At 36.4% G+C, this 19,205-nt stretch overlaps 1 protein-coding gene across 1 annotated transcript in view; it reads right to left on the bottom strand.

Annotated features, from left to right (window-relative positions):
- The window catches only part of LOC140364903 (rho GTPase-activating protein 18-like), a 126,271-nt gene that overhangs the window by 18,182 nt on the left and 88,884 nt on the right, over positions 1-19,205 (bottom strand). The gene's annotated exons all lie outside the window — the stretch shown is intronic.

Here is a 19,205-nt window from a genome sequence, read left to right as displayed (position 1 = left end):
GTTTTTACAGTGTAGAACTATCGCAGTCATGTTTTTACAGGTAGAGCAATCGCAGTCATGTTTTTACAGTGTAGAACTATCGCAGTCAGGTTTTTACAGTGTAGACCTATCAGTCAGGTTTTTACAGTGTAGAACTATCGCAGTCGTGTTTTTACAGTGTTGAACCATCTGTCAGGTTTTACAGTTTAGAACTATCGCAGTCAGGTTTTTAAAGTGTAGGACCATCAGTCATGTTTTTACAGTGTAGAAATATCGGCGTCACATTTTTACAGTGTAGAACTATCTGTCATGTTTTTACAGTGTAGAAATATCTGTCAGGTTTTAACAGTGTAGAACTATCGCAGCCAGGTTTTTACAGTGTAGAAATATCGCAGCCAGGTTTTAACAGTGTAGAACTATCTGTCATGTTTTTACAGTGTAGAACTATCAGTCAGGTTTTTACAGTGTAGAACTATCAGTCATGTTTTTACAGTGTAGAAATATCTGTCAGGTTTTAACAGTTTAGAACATTTGCAGTCAGGTTTTTACAGTGTAGAACTATCGCAGTCATGTTTTTACAGTGTAGACCTATCGGTCATGTTTTTACAGTGTAGACATATCATTCATATTTTTACAGTGTAGACCTATCGCAGTCATGTTTTTACAGTGTAGAAATATCGGCGTCAGGTTTTTACAGTGTAGAACTATCTGTCATGTTTTTACAGTGTAGAAATATCGCAGTCATGTTTTTACAGTGTGTAACTATTGCAGTCAGGTTTTTACAGTGTAGAACTATCTGTCATGTTTTTACAGTGTAGAAATATCCCAGCCAGATTTTTACAGTGTAGAGCTATCGCAGTCATGTTTTTACAGTGTAGAACCATCTGTCAGGTTTTAACAGTGTAGAAAAATCAGAGTCATGTTTTTACAGTGTAGAACTATCGCAGTCAGGTTTTTACAGTGTAGAACTATCGCAGTCAGGTTTTTACAGTGTAGAACTATCGCAGTCATATTTTTACAGTTCAGAACTATCAGTCAAGTTTTTACAGTGTAGAAATATCGGCGTCAGGTTTTAACAGTGTAAAACTATTGCAGACAGGTTTTTACAGTGTAGACCTATCGCAGCCAGGTTTTTACAGTGTACAACTATCGCAGTCATGTTTTTACAGTGTATAACAATCAAAGTCATGTTTTTACAGTGTTGAACCATCTGTCAGGTTTTACAGTTTAGAACTATCGCAGTCAGGTTTTTAAAGTGTAGGACCATCAGTCATGTTTTTACAGTGTAGAAATATCGGCGTCATATTTTTACAAAGTAGAACTATCTGTCATGTTTTTACAGTGTAGACCTATCAGTCATATTTTTACAGTGTAGACCTATCAGTCAGGTTTTTACAGTGTAGAACTATCGCAGTCAGGTTTTTACAGTGTAGCACTATCGCAGTCAGGTTTTTACAGTGTAGAAATATCGCAGTCATGTTTTTACAGTGTAGAACTATCGCAGTCATGTTTTTACAGGTAGAGCAATCGCAGTCATGTTTTTACAGTGTAGAACTATCGCAGTCAGGTTTTTACAGTGTAGACCTATCAGTCAGGTTTTTACAGTGTAGAACTATCGCAGTCGTGTTTTTACAGTGTTGAACCATCTGTCAGGTTTTACAGTTTAGAACTATCGCAGTCAGGTTTTTAAAGTGTAGGACCATCAGTCATGTTTTTACAGTGTAGAAATATCGGCGTCACATTTTTACAGTGTAGAACTATCTGTCATGTTTTTACAGTGTAGAAATATCTGTCAGGTTTTAACAGTGTAGAACTATCGCAGCCAGGTTTTTACAGTGTAGAAATATCGCAGCCAGGTTTTAACAGTGTAGAACTATCTGTCATGTTTTTACAGTGTAGAACTATCAGTCAGGTTTTTACAGTGTAGAACTATCAGTCATGTTTTTACAGTGTAGAAATATCTGTCAGGTTTTAACAGTTTAGAACATTTGCAGTCAGGTTTTTACAGTGTAGAACTATCGCAGACATGTTTTTACAGTGTAGACCTATCGGTCATGTTTTTACAGTGTAGACATATCATTCATATTTTTACAGTGTAGACCTATCGCAGTCATGTTTTTACAGTGTAGAAATATCGGCGTCAGGTTTTTACAGTGTAGAACTATCTGTCATGTTTTTACAGTGTAGAAATATCGCAGTCATGTTTTTACAGTGTGTAACTATTGCAGTCAGGTTTTTACAGTGTAGAACTATCGCAGTCAGGATTTTACAGTGTAGAACTATCAGTCATGTTTTTACAGTGTAGAAATATCTGTCAGGTTTTTACAGTGTAGAACTATCGCAGTCAGGTTTTTACAGTGTAGAACTATCGCAGTTATGTTTTTACAGTGTAGAATTATCGAAGTCCGGTTTTTACAGTGTAGAACTATCAGTCAGGTTTTTACAGTGTAGAACTATCAGTCATGTTTTTACAGTGTAGAAATATCAGCGTCAGGTTTTTACAGTGTAGAACTATCGCAGCCAGGTTTTTAAAGTGTAGGACCATCAGTCATGTTTTTACAGTGTAGAAATATCAACGTCATATTTTTACAGTGTAGAACTATCTGTCATATTTTTACAGTGTAGACCTATCAGTCAGGTTTTTACAGTGTAAAAATATCGCAGTCATGTTTCTACACTGTGGAACTATCGCTGTCATGTTTTTACAGTGTAGAACTATCCCAGCCAGGTTTTTACAGTGTAGAACTATCGCAGCCAGGTTTTAACAGTGTAGAACTATCTGTCATATTTTACAGTTTAGAACTATCGCAGTCAGGTTTTTAAAGTGTAGGACCATCAGTCATGTTTTTACAGTGTAGAAATATCGGCGTCACATTTTTACAGTGTAGAACTATCTGTCATATTTTTACAGTGTAGACCTATCAGTCAGGTTTTTACAGTGTAGAACTATCGCAGTCAGGTTTTTACAGTGTAGACCTATTAGTCATGTTTTTACAGTGTGGAACTATCGCAGTCAGGTTTTTACAGTGTAGACCTATCAGTCATATTTTTACAGTGTAGACCTATCAGTCAGGGTTTTACAGTGTAAAAATATCGCAGTCATGTTTCTACACTGTGGAACTATCGCTGTCATGTTTTTACAGTGTAGAACTATCGCAGCCAGGTTTTAACAGTGTAGAACTATCTGTCAGGTTTTTACAGTGTAGAACCATCAGTCAGGTTTTTTACAGTTTAGAACTATCGCAGTCAGGTTTTTACAGTGTAAAAATATCGCAGTCAGGTTTTTACAGTGTAGAAATATCGCAGTCATGTTTTTACAGTGTAGAACTATCGCAGTAAGGTTTTTACAGTGTAGAACTATCGCAGTCAGGTTTTTACAGTGTAGAACTATAAGTCAGGTCTTTACAGTGTAGAACTATTGCATTCAGGTTTTTACAGTGTAGAACTATCGCAGTCAGGTTTTTACAGTGTAGAACTATAAGTCAGGTTTTTACAGTGTAGAACTATTGCATTCAGGTTTTTACAGTGTAGAACTATCAGTCATGTTTTTACAGTGTAGAAATATCAGCGTCAGGTTTTTACAGTGTAGAAATATCAGTCAGGTTTTTACAGTGTAGAACTATCGCAGTCAGGTTTTTACAGTGTAGAACTATCTGTCATGTTTTTACAGTGTAGACGTATCAGTCAGGTTTTTACAGTGTAAAACTATCGCAGTCAGGTTTTTACAGTGTGGAACTATCGCAGTCAGGTTTTTACAGTGTAGACCTATTAGTCAGGTTTTTACAGTGTAGAAATATCGACGTCATATTTTTACAGTGTAGAACTATCTGTCACATTTTTACAGTGTAGACCTATCAGTCAGGTTTTTACAGTGTAAAAATATCGCAGTCATGTTTCTACACTGTGGAACTATCGCTGTCATGTTTTTACAGTGTAGAACTATCCCAGCCAGGTTTTTACAGTGTAGAACTATCACAGCCAGGTTTTAACAGTGTAGAACTATCTGTCATGTTTTTACAGTGTAAAAATATCGCAGTCAGGTTTTTACAGTGTAGACCTATCGCAGCCAGGTTTTTACAGTGTACAATTATCGCAGTCATGTTTTTACAGTGTATAACAATCAAAGTCATGTTTTTACAGTGTAGAACTATCGCAGCCATTTTTTACAGTGTAGAACCATCGCAGTCGTGTTTTTACAGTGTTGAACCATCTGTCATGTTTTACAGTTTAGAACTATCGCAGTCAGGTTTTTACAGTGTAGGACCATCAGTCATGTTTTTACAGTGTAGAAATATCGCCGTCACATTTTTACAGTGTAGAACTATCTGTCATATTTTTACAGTGTAGAACTATCGCAGTCATGTTTTTACAGTGTAGAACTATCAGTCAGGTTTTTACAGTGTAAAAATATCGCAGTCATGTTTCTACACTGTGGAACTATCGCTGTCATGTTTTTACAGTGTAGAACTATCGCAGCCAGGTTTTAACAGTGTAGAACTATCTGTCAGGTTTTTACAGTGTAGAACCATCAGTCATGTTTTTTACAGTTTAGAACTATCGCAGTCAGGTTTTTTACAGTTTAGAACTATCGCAGTCAGGTTTTTACAGTGTAAAAATATCGCAGTCATTTTTTTACAGTGTGGAACTATCGCAGCCAAGTTTTTACAGTGTAGAACTATCGTAGTCAGGTTTTTACAGTGTAGAACTATCGCAGTAAGGTTTTTACAGTGTAGAACTATCGCAGTCAGGTTTTTACAGTGTAGAACTATAAGTCAGGTTTTTACAGTGTAGAACTATCAGTCATGTTTTTACAGTGTAGAAATATCAGCGTCAGGTTTTTACAGTGTAGAAATATCAGTCAGGTTTTTACAGTGTAGAACTATCGCAGTCAGGTTTTTACAGTGTAGAACTATCTGTCATGTTTTTACAGTGTAGAAATATCCCAGCCAGATTTTTACAGTGTAGAGCTATCGCAGTCATGTTTTTACAGTGTAGAACCATCTGTCAGGTTTTAACAGTGTAGAAAAATCAGAGTCATGTTTTTACAGTGTAGAACTATCGCAGTCAGGTTTTTACAGTGTAGGACCATCAGTCATGTTTTTACAGTGTAGAAATATCGGCGTCACATTTTTACAGTGTAGAACTATCTGTCATATTTTTACAGTGTAGAACTATCGCAGTCATGTTTTTACAGTGTAGAACTATCAGTCAGGTTTTTACAGTGTAAAAATATCGCAGTCATGTTTCTACACTGTGGAACTATCGCTGTCATGTTTTTACAGTGTAGAACTATCGCAGCCAGGTTTTAACAGTGTAGAACTATCTGTCAGGTTTTTACAGTGTAGAACCATCAGTCATGTTTTTTACAGTTTAGAACTATCGCAGTCAGGTTTTTTACAGTTTAGAACTATCGCAGTCAGGTTTTTACAGTGTAAAAATATCGCAGTCATTTTTTTACAGTGTGGAACTATCGCAGCCAAGTTTTTACAGTGTAGAACTATCGTAGTCAGGTTTTTACAGTGTAGAACTATCGCAGTAAGGTTTTTACAGTGTAGAACTATCGCAGTCAGGTTTTTACAGTGCAGAACTATAAGTCAGGTTTTTACAGTGTAGAACTATCAGTCATGTTTTTACAGTGTAGAAATATCAGCGTCAGGTTTTTACAGTGTAGAAATATCAGTCAGGTTTTTACAGTGTAGAACTATCGCAGTCAGGTTTTTACAGTGTAGAACTATCTGTCATGTTTTTACAGTGTGGAACTATCGCAGTCAGGTTTTTACAGTGTAGACCTATTAGTCAGGTTTTTAGAGTGTAGAACTATCGTAGTCAGGTTTTTACAGTGTAGACCTATCAGTCAGGTTTTTACAGTGTAGAACTATCTGTCATGTTTTTACAGTGTAGAAATATCCCAGCCAGATTTTTACAGTGTAGAGCTATCGCAGTCAGGTTTTTACAGTGTAGAACTATCGCAGTCAGGTTTTTACAGTGTAGAACTATCGCAGTCATATTTTTACAGTTCAGAACTATCAGTCAAGTTTTTACAGTGTAGAAATATCGGCGTCAGGTTTTAACAGTGTAAAACTATTGCAGACAGGTTTTTACAGTGTAGACCTATCGCAGCCAGGTTTTTACAGTGTACAACTATCGCAGTCATGTTTTTACAGTGTATAACAATCAAAGTCATGTTTTTACAGTGTTGAACCATCTGTCAGGTTTTACAGTTTAGAACTATCGCAGTCAGGTTTTTAAAGTGTAGGACCATCAGTCATGTTTTTACAGTGTAGAAATATCGGCGTCATATTTTTACAGTGTAGAACTATCTGTCATGTTTTTACAGTGTAGACCTATCAGTCATATTTTTACAGTGTAGACCTATCAGTCAGGTTTTTACAGTGTAGAACTATCGAAGTCAGGTTTTTACAGTGTAGAACTATCGAAGTCCGGTTTTTACTGTGTAGAACTATCAGTCAGGTTTTTACAGTGTAGAAATATCGACGTCATATTTTTACAGTGTAGAACTATCTGTCACATTTTTACAGTGTAGACCTATCAGTCAGGTTTTTACAGTGTAAAAATATCGCAGTCATGTTTCTACACTGTGGAACTATCGCTGTCATGTTTTTACAGTGTAGAACTATCCCAGCCAGGTTTTTACAGTGTAGAACTATCACAGCCAGGTTTTAACAGTGTAGAACTATCTGTCATGTTTTTACAGTGTAAAAATATCGCAGTCAGGTTTTTACAGTGTAGACCTATCGCAGCCAGGTTTTTACAGTGTACAATTATCGCAGTCATGTTTTTACAGTGTATAACAATCAAAGTCATGTTTTTACAGTGTAGAACTATCGCAGCCATTTTTTTACAGTGTAGAACCATCGCAGTCGTGTTTTTACAGTGTTGAACCATCTGTCATGTTTTACAGTTTAGAACTATCGCAGTCAGGTTTTTACAGTGTAGGACCATCAGTCATGTTTTTACAGTGTAGAAATATCGGCGTCACATTTTTACAGTGTAGAACTATCTGTCATATTTTTACAGTGTAGAACTATCGCAGTCATGTTTTTACAGTGTAGAACTATCAGTCAGGTTTTTACAGTGTAAAAATATCGCAGTCATGTTTCTACACTGTGGAACTATCGCTGTCATGTTTTTACAGTGTAGAACTATCGCAGCCAGGTTTTAACAGTGTAGAACTATCTGTCAGGTTTTTACAGTGTAGAACCATCAGTCATGTTTTTTACAGTTTAGAACTATCGCAGTCAGGTTTTTACAGTGTAAAAATATCGCAGTCATTTTTTTACAGTGTGGAACTATCGCAGCCAAGTTTTTACAGTGTAGAACTATCGTAGTCAGGTTTTTACAGTGTAGAACTATCGCAGTAAGGTTTTTACAGTGTAGAACTATCGCAGTCAGGTTTTTACAGTGTAGAACTATAAGTCAGGTTTTTACAGTGTAGAACTATCAGTCATGTTTTTACAGTGTAGAAATATCAGCGTCAGGTTTTTACAGTGTAGAAATATCAGTCAGGTTTTTACAGTGTAGAACTATCGCAGTCAGGTTTTTACAGTGTAGAACTATCTGTCATGTTTTTACAGTGTGGAACTATCGCAGTCAGGTTTTTACAGTGTAGACCTATTAGTCAGGTTTTTAGAGTGTAGAACTATCGTAGTCAGGTTTTTACAGTGTAGACCTATCAGTCAGGTTTTTACAGTGTAGAACTATCTGTCATGTTTTTACAGTGTAGAAATATCCCAGCCAGATTTTTACAGTGTAGAGCTATCGCAGTCATGTTTTTACAGTGTAGAACCATCTGTCAGGTTTTAACAGTGTAGAAAAATCAGAGTCATGTTTTTACAGTGTAGAACTATCGCAGTCAGGTTTTTACAGTGTAGAACTATCGCAGTCAGGTTTTTACAGTGTAGAACTATCGCAGTCATATTTTTACAGTTCAGAACTATCAGTCAAGTTTTTACAGTGTAGAAATATCGGCGTCAGGTTTTAACAGTGTAAAACTATTGCAGACAGGTTTTTACAGTGTAGACCTATCGCAGCCAGGTTTTTACAGTGTACAACTATCGCAGTCATGTTTTTACAGTGTATAACAATCAAAGTCATGTTTTTACAGTGTTGAACCATCTGTCAGGTTTTACAGTTTAGAACTATCGCAGTCAGGTTTTTAAAGTGTAGGACCATCAGTCATGTTTTTACAGTGTAGAAATATCGGCGTCATATTTTTACAGTGTAGAACTATCTGTCATGTTTTTACAGTGTAGACCTATCAGTCATATTTTTACAGTGTAGACCTATCAGTCAGGTTTTTACAGTGTAGAACTATCGCAGTCAGGTTTTTACAGTGTAGCACTATCGCAGTCAGGTTTTTACAGTGTAGAAATATCGCAGTCATGTTTTTACAGTGTAGAACTATCGCAGTCATGTTTTTACAGGTAGAGCAATCGCAGTCATGTTTTTACAGTGTAGAACTATCGCAGTCAGGTTTTTACAGTGTAGACCTATCAGTCAGGTTTTTACAGTGTAGAACTATCGCAGTCGTGTTTTTACAGTGTTGAACCATCTGTCAGGTTTTACAGTTTAGAACTATCGCAGTCAGGTTTTTAAAGTGTAGGACCATCAGTCATGTTTTTACAGTGTAGAAATATCGGCGTCACATTTTTACAGTGTAGAACTATCTGTCATGTTTTTACAGTGTAGAAATATCTGTCAGGTTTTAACAGTGTAGAACTATCGCAGCCAGGTTTTTACAGTGTAGAAATATCGCAGCCAGGTTTTAACAGTGTAGAACTATCTGTCATGTTTTTACAGTGTAGAACTATCAGTCAGGTTTTTACAGTGTAGAACTATCAGTCATGTTTTTACAGTGTAGAAATATCTGTCAGGTTTTAACAGTTTAGAACATTTGCAGTCAGGTTTTTACAGTGTAGAACTATCGCAGTCATGTTTTTACAGTGTAGACCTATCGGTCATGTTTTTACAGTGTAGACATATCATTCATATTTTTACAGTGTAGACCTATCGCAGTCATGTTTTTACAGTGTAGAAATATCGGCGTCAGGTTTTTACAGTGTAGAACTATCTGTCATGTTTTTACAGTGTAGAAATATCGCAGTCATGTTTTTACAGTGTGTAACTATTGCAGTCAGGTTTTTACAGTGTAGAACTATCGCAGTCAGGATTTTACAGTGTAGAACTATCAGTCATGTTTTTACAGTGTAGAAATATCTGTCAGGTTTTTACAGTGTAGAACTATCGCAGTCAGGTTTTTACAGTGTAGAACTATCGCAGTTATGTTTTTACAGTGTAGAATTATCGAAGTCCGGTTTTTACAGTGTAGAACTATCAGTCAGGTTTTTACAGTGTAGAACTATCAGTCATGTTTTTACAGTGTAGAAATATCAGCGTCAGGTTTTTACAGTGTAGAACTATCGCAGCCAGGTTTTTAAAGTGTAGGACCATCAGTCATGTTTTTACAGTGTAGAAATATCAACGTCATATTTTTACAGTGTAGAACTATCTGTCATATTTTTACAGTGTAGACCTATCAGTCAGGTTTTTACAGTGTAAAAATATCGCAGTCATGTTTCTACACTGTGGAACTATCGCTGTCATGTTTTTACAGTGTAGAACTATCCCAGCCAGGTTTTTACAGTGTAGAACTATCGCAGCCAGGTTTTAACAGTGTAGAACTATCTGTCATATTTTACAGTTTAGAACTATCGCAGTCAGGTTTTTAAAGTGTAGGACCATCAGTCATGTTTTTACAGTGTAGAAATATCGGCGTCACATTTTTACAGTGTAGAACTATCTGTCATATTTTTACAGTGTAGACCTATCAGTCAGGTTTTTACAGTGTAGAACCATCAGTCATGTTTTTTACAGTTTAGAACTATCGCAGTCAGGTTTTTTACAGTTTAGAACTATCGCAGTCATGTTTTTACAGTGTAGAACTATCAGTCAGGTTTTTACAGTGTAGAACCATCAGTCATGTTTTTTACAGTTTAGAACTATCGCAGTCAGGTTTTTTACAGTTTAGAACTATCGCAGTCAGGTTTTTACAGTGTAAAAATATCGCAGTCATGTTTTTACAGTGTGGAACTATCGCAGTCAGGTTTTTACAGTGTAGACCTATTAGTCATGTTTTTACAGTGTAGAACTATCGCAATCAGGTTTTTACAGTGTAGACCTATTAGTCATGTTTTTACAGTGTGGAACTATCGCAGTCAGGTTTTTACAGTGTAGACCTATCAGTCATATTTTTACAGTGTAGACCTATCAGTCAGGGTTTTACAGTGTAAAAATATCGCAGTCATGTTTCTACACTGTGGAACTATCGCTGTCATGTTTTTACAGTGTAGAACTATCGCAGCCAGGTTTTAACAGTGTAGAACTATCTGTCAGGTTTTTACAGTGTAGAACCATCAGTCAGGTTTTTTACAGTTTAGAACTATCGCAGTCAGGTTTTTACAGTGTAAAAATATCGCAGTCAGGTTTTTACAGTGTAGAAATATCGCAGTCATGTTTTTACAGTGTGGAACTATCGCAGCCAAGTTTTTACAGTGTAGAACTATCGTAGTCAGGTTTTTACAGTGTAGAACTATCGCAGTAAGGTTTTTACAGTGTAGAACTATCGCAGTCAGGTTTTTACAGTGTAGAACTATAAGTCAGGTCTTTACAGTGTAGAACTATTGCATTCAGGTTTTTACAGTGTAGAACTATCGCAGTCAGGTTTTTACAGTGTAGAACTATAAGTCAGGTTTTTACAGTGTAGAACTATTGCATTCAGGTTTTTACAGTGTAGAACTATCAGTCATGTTTTTACAGTGTAGAAATATCAGCGTCAGGTTTTTACAGTGTAGAAATATCAGTCAGGTTTTTACAGTGTAGAACTATCGCAGTCAGGTTTTTACAGTGTAGAACTATCTGTCATGTTTTTACAGTGTAGACGTATCAGTCAGGTTTTTACAGTGTAAAACTATCGCAGTCAGGTTTTTACAGTGTGGAACTATCGCAGTCAGGTTTTTACAGTGTAGACCTATTAGTCAGGTTTTAGAGTGTAGAACTATCGTAGTCAGGTTTTTACAGTGTAGACCTATCAGTCAGGTTTTTACAGCGTAGAACTATCGCAGTCATGTTTTTACAGTGTAGAACTATCGAAGTCCGGTTTTTACAGTGTAGAACTATCGAAGTCCGGTTTTTACTGTGTAGAACTATCAGTCAGGTTTTTACAGTGTAGAAATATCGACGTCATATTTTTACAGTGTAGACCTATCAGTCAGGTTTTTACAGTGTAAAAATATCGCAGTCATGTTTCTACACTGTGGAACTATCGCTGTCATGTTTTTACAGTGTAGAACTATCCCAGCCAGGTTTTTACAGTGTAGAACTATCACAGCCAGGTTTTAACAGTGTAGAACTATCTGTCATGTTTTTACAGTGTAAAAATATCGCAGTCAGGTTTTTACAGTGTAGACCTATCGCAGCCAGGTTTTTACAGTGTACAATTATCGCAGTCATGTTTTTACAGTGTATAACAATCAAAGTCATGTTTTTACAGTGTAGAACTATCGCAGCCATTTTTTTACAGTGTAGAACCATCGCAGTCGTGTTTTTACAGTGTTGAACCATCTGTCATGTTTTACAGTTTAGAACTATCGCAGTCAGGTTTTTACAGTGTAGGACCATCAGTCATGTTTTTACAGTGTAGAAATATCGGCGTCACATTTTTACAGTGTAGAACTATCTGTCATATTTTTACAGTGTAGAACTATCGCAGTCATGTTTTTACAGTGTAGAACTATCAGTCAGGTTTTAACAGTGTATAAAAATCAGAGTCATGTTTTTACAGTGTAGAACTATCGCAGTCATGTTTTTACAGTGTAGAACTATCGAAGTCAGGTTTTTACAGTGTAGAACTATCGTAGTCAGGTTTTTACAGTGTAGACCTATCAGTCAGGTTTTTACAGTGTAGAACTATCGCAGTCATGTTTTTACAGTGTAGAACTATCGAAGTCAGGTTTTTACAGTGTAGAACTATCGTAGTCAGGTTTTTACAGTGTAGACCTATCAGTCAGGTTTTTACAGTGTAGAACTATCTGTCATGTTTTTACAGTGTAGAAATATCCCAGCCAGATTTTTACAGTGTAGAGCTATCGCAGTCATGTTTTTACAGTGTAGAACCATCTGTCAGGTTTTAACAGTGTAGAAAAATCAGAGTCATGTTTTTACAGTGTAGAACTATCGCAGTCAGGTTTTTACAGTGTAGAACTATCGCAGTCAGGTTTTTACAGTGTAGAACTATCGCAGTCATATTTTTACAGTTCAGAACTATCAGTCAAGTTTTTACAGTGTAGAAATATCGGCGTCAGGTTTTAACAGTGTAAAACTATTGCAGACAGGTTTTTACAGTGTAGACCTATTGCAGCCAGGTTTTTACAGTGTACAACTATCGCAGTCATGTTTTTACAGTGTAGAACTATCGCAGTCATGTTTTTACAGTGTAGAACTATCGCAGTCAGGTTTTTACAGTGTAGACCTATCAGTCAGGTTTTTACAGTGTAGAGCAATCGCAGTCACGTTTTTACAGTGTAGAACAATCTGTCAGGTTTTAACAGTGTACAAAAATCAGAGGCATGTTTTTACAGTGTAGAACTATCGCAGTCATTTTTTTACAGTGTAGAAATATCGCAGTCATGTTTTTACAGTGTGGAACTATCGCAGCCAAGTTTTTACAGTGTAGAACTATCGTAGTCAGGTTTTTACAGTGTAGAACTATCGCAGTAAGGTTTTTACAGTGTAGAACTATCGCAGTCAGGTTTTTACAGTGTAGAACTATAAGTCAGGTCTTTACAGTGTAGAACTATTGCATTCAGGTTTTTACAGTGTAGAACTATCGCAGTCAGGTTTTTACAGTGTAGAACTATAAGTCAGGTTTTTACAGTGTAGAACTATTGCATTCAGGTTTTTACAGTGTAGAACTATCAGTCATGTTTTTACAGTGTAGAAATATCAGCGTCAGGTTTTTACAGTGTAGAAATATCAGTCAGGTTTTTACAGTGTAGAACTATCGCAGTCAGGTTTTTACAGTGTAGAACTATCTGTCATGTTTTTACAGTGTAGACGTATCAGTCAGGTTTTTACAGTGTAAAACTATCGCAGTCAGGTTTTTACAGTGTGGAACTATCGCAGTCAGGTTTTTACAGTGTAGACCTATTAGTCAGGTTTTAGAGTGTAGAACTATCGTAGTCAGGTTTTTACAGTGTAGACCTATCAGTCAGGTTTTTACAGCGTAGAACTATCGCAGTCATGTTTTTACAGTGTAGAACTATCGAAGTCCGGTTTTTACAGTGTAGAACTATCGAAGTCCGGTTTTTACTGTGTAGAACTATCAGTCACATTTTTACAGTGTAGACCTATCAGTCAGGTTTTTACAGTGTAAAAATATCGCAGTCATGTTTCTACACTGTGGAACTATCGCTGTCATGTTTTTACAGTGTAGAACTATCCCAGCCAGGTTTTTACAGTGTAGAACTATCACAGCCAGGTTTTAACAGTGTAGAACTATCTGTCATGTTTTTACAGTGTAAAAATATCGCAGTCAGGTTTTTACAGTGTAGACCTATCGCAGCCAGGTTTTTACAGTGTACAATTATCGCAGTCATGTTTTTACAGTGTATAACAATCAAAGTCATGTTTTTACAGTGTAGAACTATCGCAGCCATTTTTTTACAGTGTAGAACCATCGCAGTCGTGTTTTTACAGTGTTGAACCATCTGTCATGTTTTACAGTGTAGAAATATCGGCGTCACATTTTTACAGTGTAGAACTATCTGTCATATTTTTACAGTGTAGAACTATCGCAGTCATGTTTTTACAGTGTAGAACTATCAGTCAGGTTTTAACAGTGTATAAAAATCAGAGTCATGTTTTTACAGTGTAGAACTATCGCAGTCATGTTTTTACAGTGTAGAACTATCGAAGTCAGGTTTTTACAGTGTAGAACTATCGTAGTCAGGTTTTTACAGTGTAGACCTATCAGTCAGGTTTTTACAGTGTAGAACTATCTGTCATGTTTTTACAGTGTAGAAATATCCCAGCCAGATTTTTACAGTGTAGAGCTATCGCAGTCATGTTTTTACAGTGTAGAACCATCTGTCAGGTTTTAACAGTGTAGAAAAATCAGAGTCATGTTTTTACAGTGTAGAACTATCGCAGTCAGGTTTTTACAGTGTAGAACTATCGCAGTCAGGTTTTTACAGTGTAGAAATATCGCAGTCATGTTTTTACAGTGTAGAACTATCGCAGTCATGTTTTTACAGGTAGAGCAATCGCAGTCATGTTTTTACAGTGTAGAACTATCGCAGTCAGGTTTTTACAGTGTAGACCTATCAGTCAGGTTTTTACAGTGTAGAACTATCGCAGTCGTGTTTTTACAGTGTTGAACCATCTGTCAGGTTTTACAGTTTAGAACTATCGCAGTCAGGTTTTTAAAGTGTAGGACCATCAGTCATGTTTTTACAGTGTAGAAATATCGGCGTCACATTTTTACAGTGTAGAACTATCGCAGCCAGGTTTTTACAGTGTAGAAATATCGCAGCCAGGTTTTAACAGTGTAGAACTATCTGTCATGTTTTTACAGTGTAGAACTATCAGTCAGGTTTTTACAGTGTAGAACTATCAGTCATGTTTTTACAGTGTAGAAATATCTGTCAGGTTTTAACAGTTTAGAACATTTGCAGTCAGGTTTTTACAGTGTAGAACTATCGCAGTCATGTTTTTACAGTGTAGACCTATCGGTCATGTTTTTACAGTGTAGACATATCATTCATATTTTTACAGTGTAGACCTATCGCAGTCATGTTTTTACAGTGTAGAAATATCGGCGTCAGGTTTTTACAGTGTAGAACTATCTGTCATGTTTTTACAGTGTAGAAATATCGCAGTCATGTTTTTACAGTGTGTAACTATTGCAGTCAGGTTTTTACAGTGTAGAACTATCGCAGTCAGGATTTTACAGTGTAGAACTATCAGTCATGTTTTTACAGTGTAGAAATATCTGTCAGGTTTTTACAGTGTAGAACTATCGCAGTCAGGTTTTTACAGTGTAGAACTATCGCAGTTATGTTTTTACAGTGTAGAATTATCGAAGTCCGGTTTTTACAGTGTAGAACTATCAGTCAGGTTTTTACAGTGTAGAACTATCAGTCATGTTTTTACAGTGTAGAAATATCAGCGTCAGGTTTTTACAGTGTAGAACTATCGCAGCCAGGTTTTTAAAGTGTAGGACCATCAGTCATGTTTTTACAGTGTAGAAATATCAACGTCATATTTTTACAGTGTAGAACTATCTGTCACATTTTTACAGTGTAGACCTATCAGTCAGGTTTTTACAGTGTAAAAATATCGCAGTCATGTTTCTACACTGTGGAACTATCTCTGTCATGTTTTTACAGTGTAGAACTATCCCAGCCAGGTTTTTACAGTGTAGAACTATCGCAGCCAGGTTTTAACAGTGTAGAACTATCTGTCATATTTTACAGTTTAGAACTATCGCAGTCAGGTTTTTAAAGTGTAGGACCATCAGTCATGTTTTTACAGTGTAGAAATATCGGCGTCACATTTTTACAGTGTAGAACTATCTGTCATATTTTTACAGTGTAGACCTATCAGTCAGGTTTTTACAGTGTAGAACCATCAGTCATGTTTTTTACAGTTTAGAACTATCGCAGTCAGGTTTTTTACAGTTTAGAACTATCGCAGTCATGTTTTTACAGTGTAGAACTATCAGTCAGGTTTTTACAGTGTAGAACCATCAGTCATGTTTTTTACAGTTTAGAACTATAGCAGTCAGGTTTTTTACAGTTTAGAACTATCGCAGTCAGGTTTTTACAGTGTAAAAATATCGCAGTCATGTTTTTACAGTGTGGAACTATCGCAGTCAGGTTTTTACAGTGTAGACCTATTAGTCATGTTTTTACAGTGTAGAACTATCGCAGTCAGGTTTTTACAGTGTAGACCTATTAGTCATGTTTTTACAGTGTGGAACTATCGCAGTCAGGTTTTTACAGTGTAGACCTATCAGTCATATTTTTACAGTGTAGACCTATCAGTCAGGGTTTTACAGTGTAAAAATATCGCAGTCATGTTTCTACACTGTGGAACTATCGCTGTCATGTTTTTACAGTGTAGAACTATCGCAGCCAGGTTTTAACAGTGTAGAACTATCTGTCAGGTTTTTACAGTGTAGAACCATCAGTCAGGTTTTTTACAGTTTAGAACTATCGCAGTCAGGTTTTTACAGTGTAAAAATATCGCAGTCAGGTTTTTACAGTGTAGAAATATCGCAGTCATGTTTTTACAGTGTGGAACTATCGCAGCCAAGTTTTTACAGTGTAGAACTATCGTAGTCAGGTTTTTACAGTGTAGAACTATCGCAGTAAGGTTTTTACAGTGTAGAACTATCGCAGTCAGGTTTTTACAGTGTAGAACTATAAGTCAGGTCTTTACAGTGTAGAACTATTGCATTCAGGTTTTTACAGTGTAGAACTATCGCAGTCAGGTTTTTACAGTGTAGAACTATAAGTCAGGTTTTTACAGTGTAGAACTATTGCATTCAGGTTTTTACAGTGTAGAACTATCAGTCATGTTTTTACAGTGTAGAAATATCAGCGTCAGGTTTTTACAGTGTAGAAATATCAGTCAGGTTTTTACAGTGTAGAACTATCGCAGTCAGGTTTTTACAGTGTAGAACTATCTGTCATGTTTTTACAGTGTAGACGTATCAGTCAGGTTTTTACAGTGTAAAACTATAAGTCAGGTCTTTACAGTGTAGAACTATTGCATTCAGGTTTTTACAGTGTAGAACTATCGCAGTCAGGTTTTTACAGTGTAGAACTATAAGTCAGGTTTTTACAGTGTAGAAATATCGACGTCATATTTTTACAGTGTAGAACTATCTGTCACATTTTTACAGTGTAGACCTATCAGTCAGGTTTTTACAGTGTAAAAATATCGCAGTCATGTTTCTACACTGTGGAACTATCGCTGTCATGTTTTTACAGTGTAGAACTATCCCAGCCAGGTTTTTACAGTGTAGAACTATCACAGCCAGGTTTTTACAGTGTAGAACTATCACAGCCAGGTTTTAACAGTGTAGAACTATCTGTCATGTTTTTACAGTGTAAAAATATCGCAGTCAGGTTTTTACAGTGTAGACCTATCGCAGCCAGGTTTTTACAGTGTACAATTATCGCAGTCATGTTTTTACAGTGTATAACAATCAAAGTCATGTTTTTACAGTGTAGAACTATCGCAGCCATTTTTTACAGTGTAGAACCATCGCAGTCGTGTTTTTACAGTGTTGAACCATCTGTCATGTTTTACAGTTTAGAACTATCGCAGTCAGGTTTTTACAGTGTAGGACCATCAGTCATGTTTTTACAGTGTAGAAATATCGGCGTCACATTTTTACAGTGTAGAACTATCTGTCATATTTTTACAGTGTAGAACTATCGCAGTCATGTTTTTACAGTGTAGAACTATCAGTCAGGTTTTTACAGTGTAAAAATATCGCAGTCATGTTTCTACACTGTGGAACTATCGCTGTCATGTTTTTACAGTGTAGAACTATCGCAGCCAGGTTTTAACAGTGTAGAACTATCTGTCAGGTTTTTACAGTGTAGAACCATCAGTCATGTTTTTTACAGTTTAGAACTATCAGTCAGGTTTTTACAGTGTAAAAATATCGCAGTCATGTTTCTACACTGTGGAACTATCGCTGTCATGTTTTTACAGTGTAGAACTATCGCAGTCATGTTTTTACAGTGTAGAACTATCAGTCAGGTTTTTACAGTGTAAAAATATCGCAGTCATGTTTCTACACTGTGGAACTATCGCTGTCATGTTTTTACAGTGTAGAACTATCGCAGTCATGTTTTTACAGTGTAGAACTATCTGTCAGGTTTTTACAGTGTAGAACCATCAGTCATGTTTTTTACAGTTTAGAACTATCGCAGTCAGGTTTTTTACAGTTTAGAACTATCGCAGTCAGGTTTTTACAGTGTAAAAATATCGCAGTCATTTTTTTACAGTGTGGAACTATCGCAGCCAAGTTTTTACAGTGTAGAACTATCGTAGTCAGGTTTTTACAGTGTAGAACTATCGCAGTAAGGTTTTTACAGTGTAGAACTATCGCAGTCAGGTTTTTACAGTGTAGAACTATAAGTCAGGTTTTTACAGTGTAGAACTATCAGTCATGTTTTTACAGTGTAGAAATATCAGCGTCAGGTTTTTACAGTGTAGAAATATCAGTCAGGTTTTTACAGTGTAGAACTATCGCAGTCAGGTTTTTACAGTGTAGAACTATCTGTCATGTTTTTACAGTGTGGAACTATCGCAGTCAGGTTTTTACAGTGTAGACCTATTAGTCAGGTTTTTAGAGTGTAGAACTATCGTAGTCAGGTTTTTACAGTGTAGACCTATCAGTCAGGTTTTTACAGTGTAGAACTATCTGTCATGTTTTTACAGTGTAGAAATATCCCAGCCAGATTTTTACAGTGTAGAGCTATCGCAGTCATGTTTTTACAGTGTAGAACCATCTGTCAGGTTTTAACAGTGTAGAAAAATCAGAGTCATGTTTTTACAGTGTAGAACTATCGCAGTCAGGTTTTTACAGTGTAGAACTATCGCAGTCAGGTTTTTACAGTGTAGAACTATCGCAGTCATATTTTTACAGTTCAGAACTATCAGTCAAGTTTTTACAGTGTAGAAATATCGGCGTCAGGTTTTAACAGTGTAAAACTATTGCAGACAGGTTTTTACAGTGTAGACCTATCGCAGCCAGGTTTTTACAGTGTACAACTATCGCAGTCATGTTTTTACAGTGTATAACAATCAAAGTCATGTTTTTACAGTGTTGAACCATCTGTCAGGTTTTACAGTTTAGAACTATCGCAGTCAGGTTTTTAAAGTGTAGGACCATCAGTCATGTTTTTACAGTGTAGAAATATCGGCGTCATATTTTTACAGTGTAGAACTATCTGTCATGTTTTTACAGTGTAGACCTATCAGTCATATTTTTACAGTGTAGACCTATCAGTCAGGTTTTTACAGTGTAGAACTATCGAAGTCAGGTTTTTACAGTGTAGAACTATCGAAGTCCGGTTTTTACTGTGTAGAACTATCAGTCAGGTTTTTACAGTGTAGAAATATCGACG

This window comes from Eucyclogobius newberryi, unplaced genomic scaffold (genome assembly GCF_026437365.1).
Source record: "Eucyclogobius newberryi isolate DKJ021-1_F unplaced genomic scaffold, fEucNew1.0.hap1 SCAF_18, whole genome shotgun sequence".
NCBI classification, from domain to species: Eukaryota; Metazoa; Chordata; class Actinopteri; order Gobiiformes; family Gobiidae; genus Eucyclogobius; species Eucyclogobius newberryi.
Note: the sequence above shows the minus strand (reverse complement) of the source record. Positions and strands in the feature narration are given on the sequence as shown.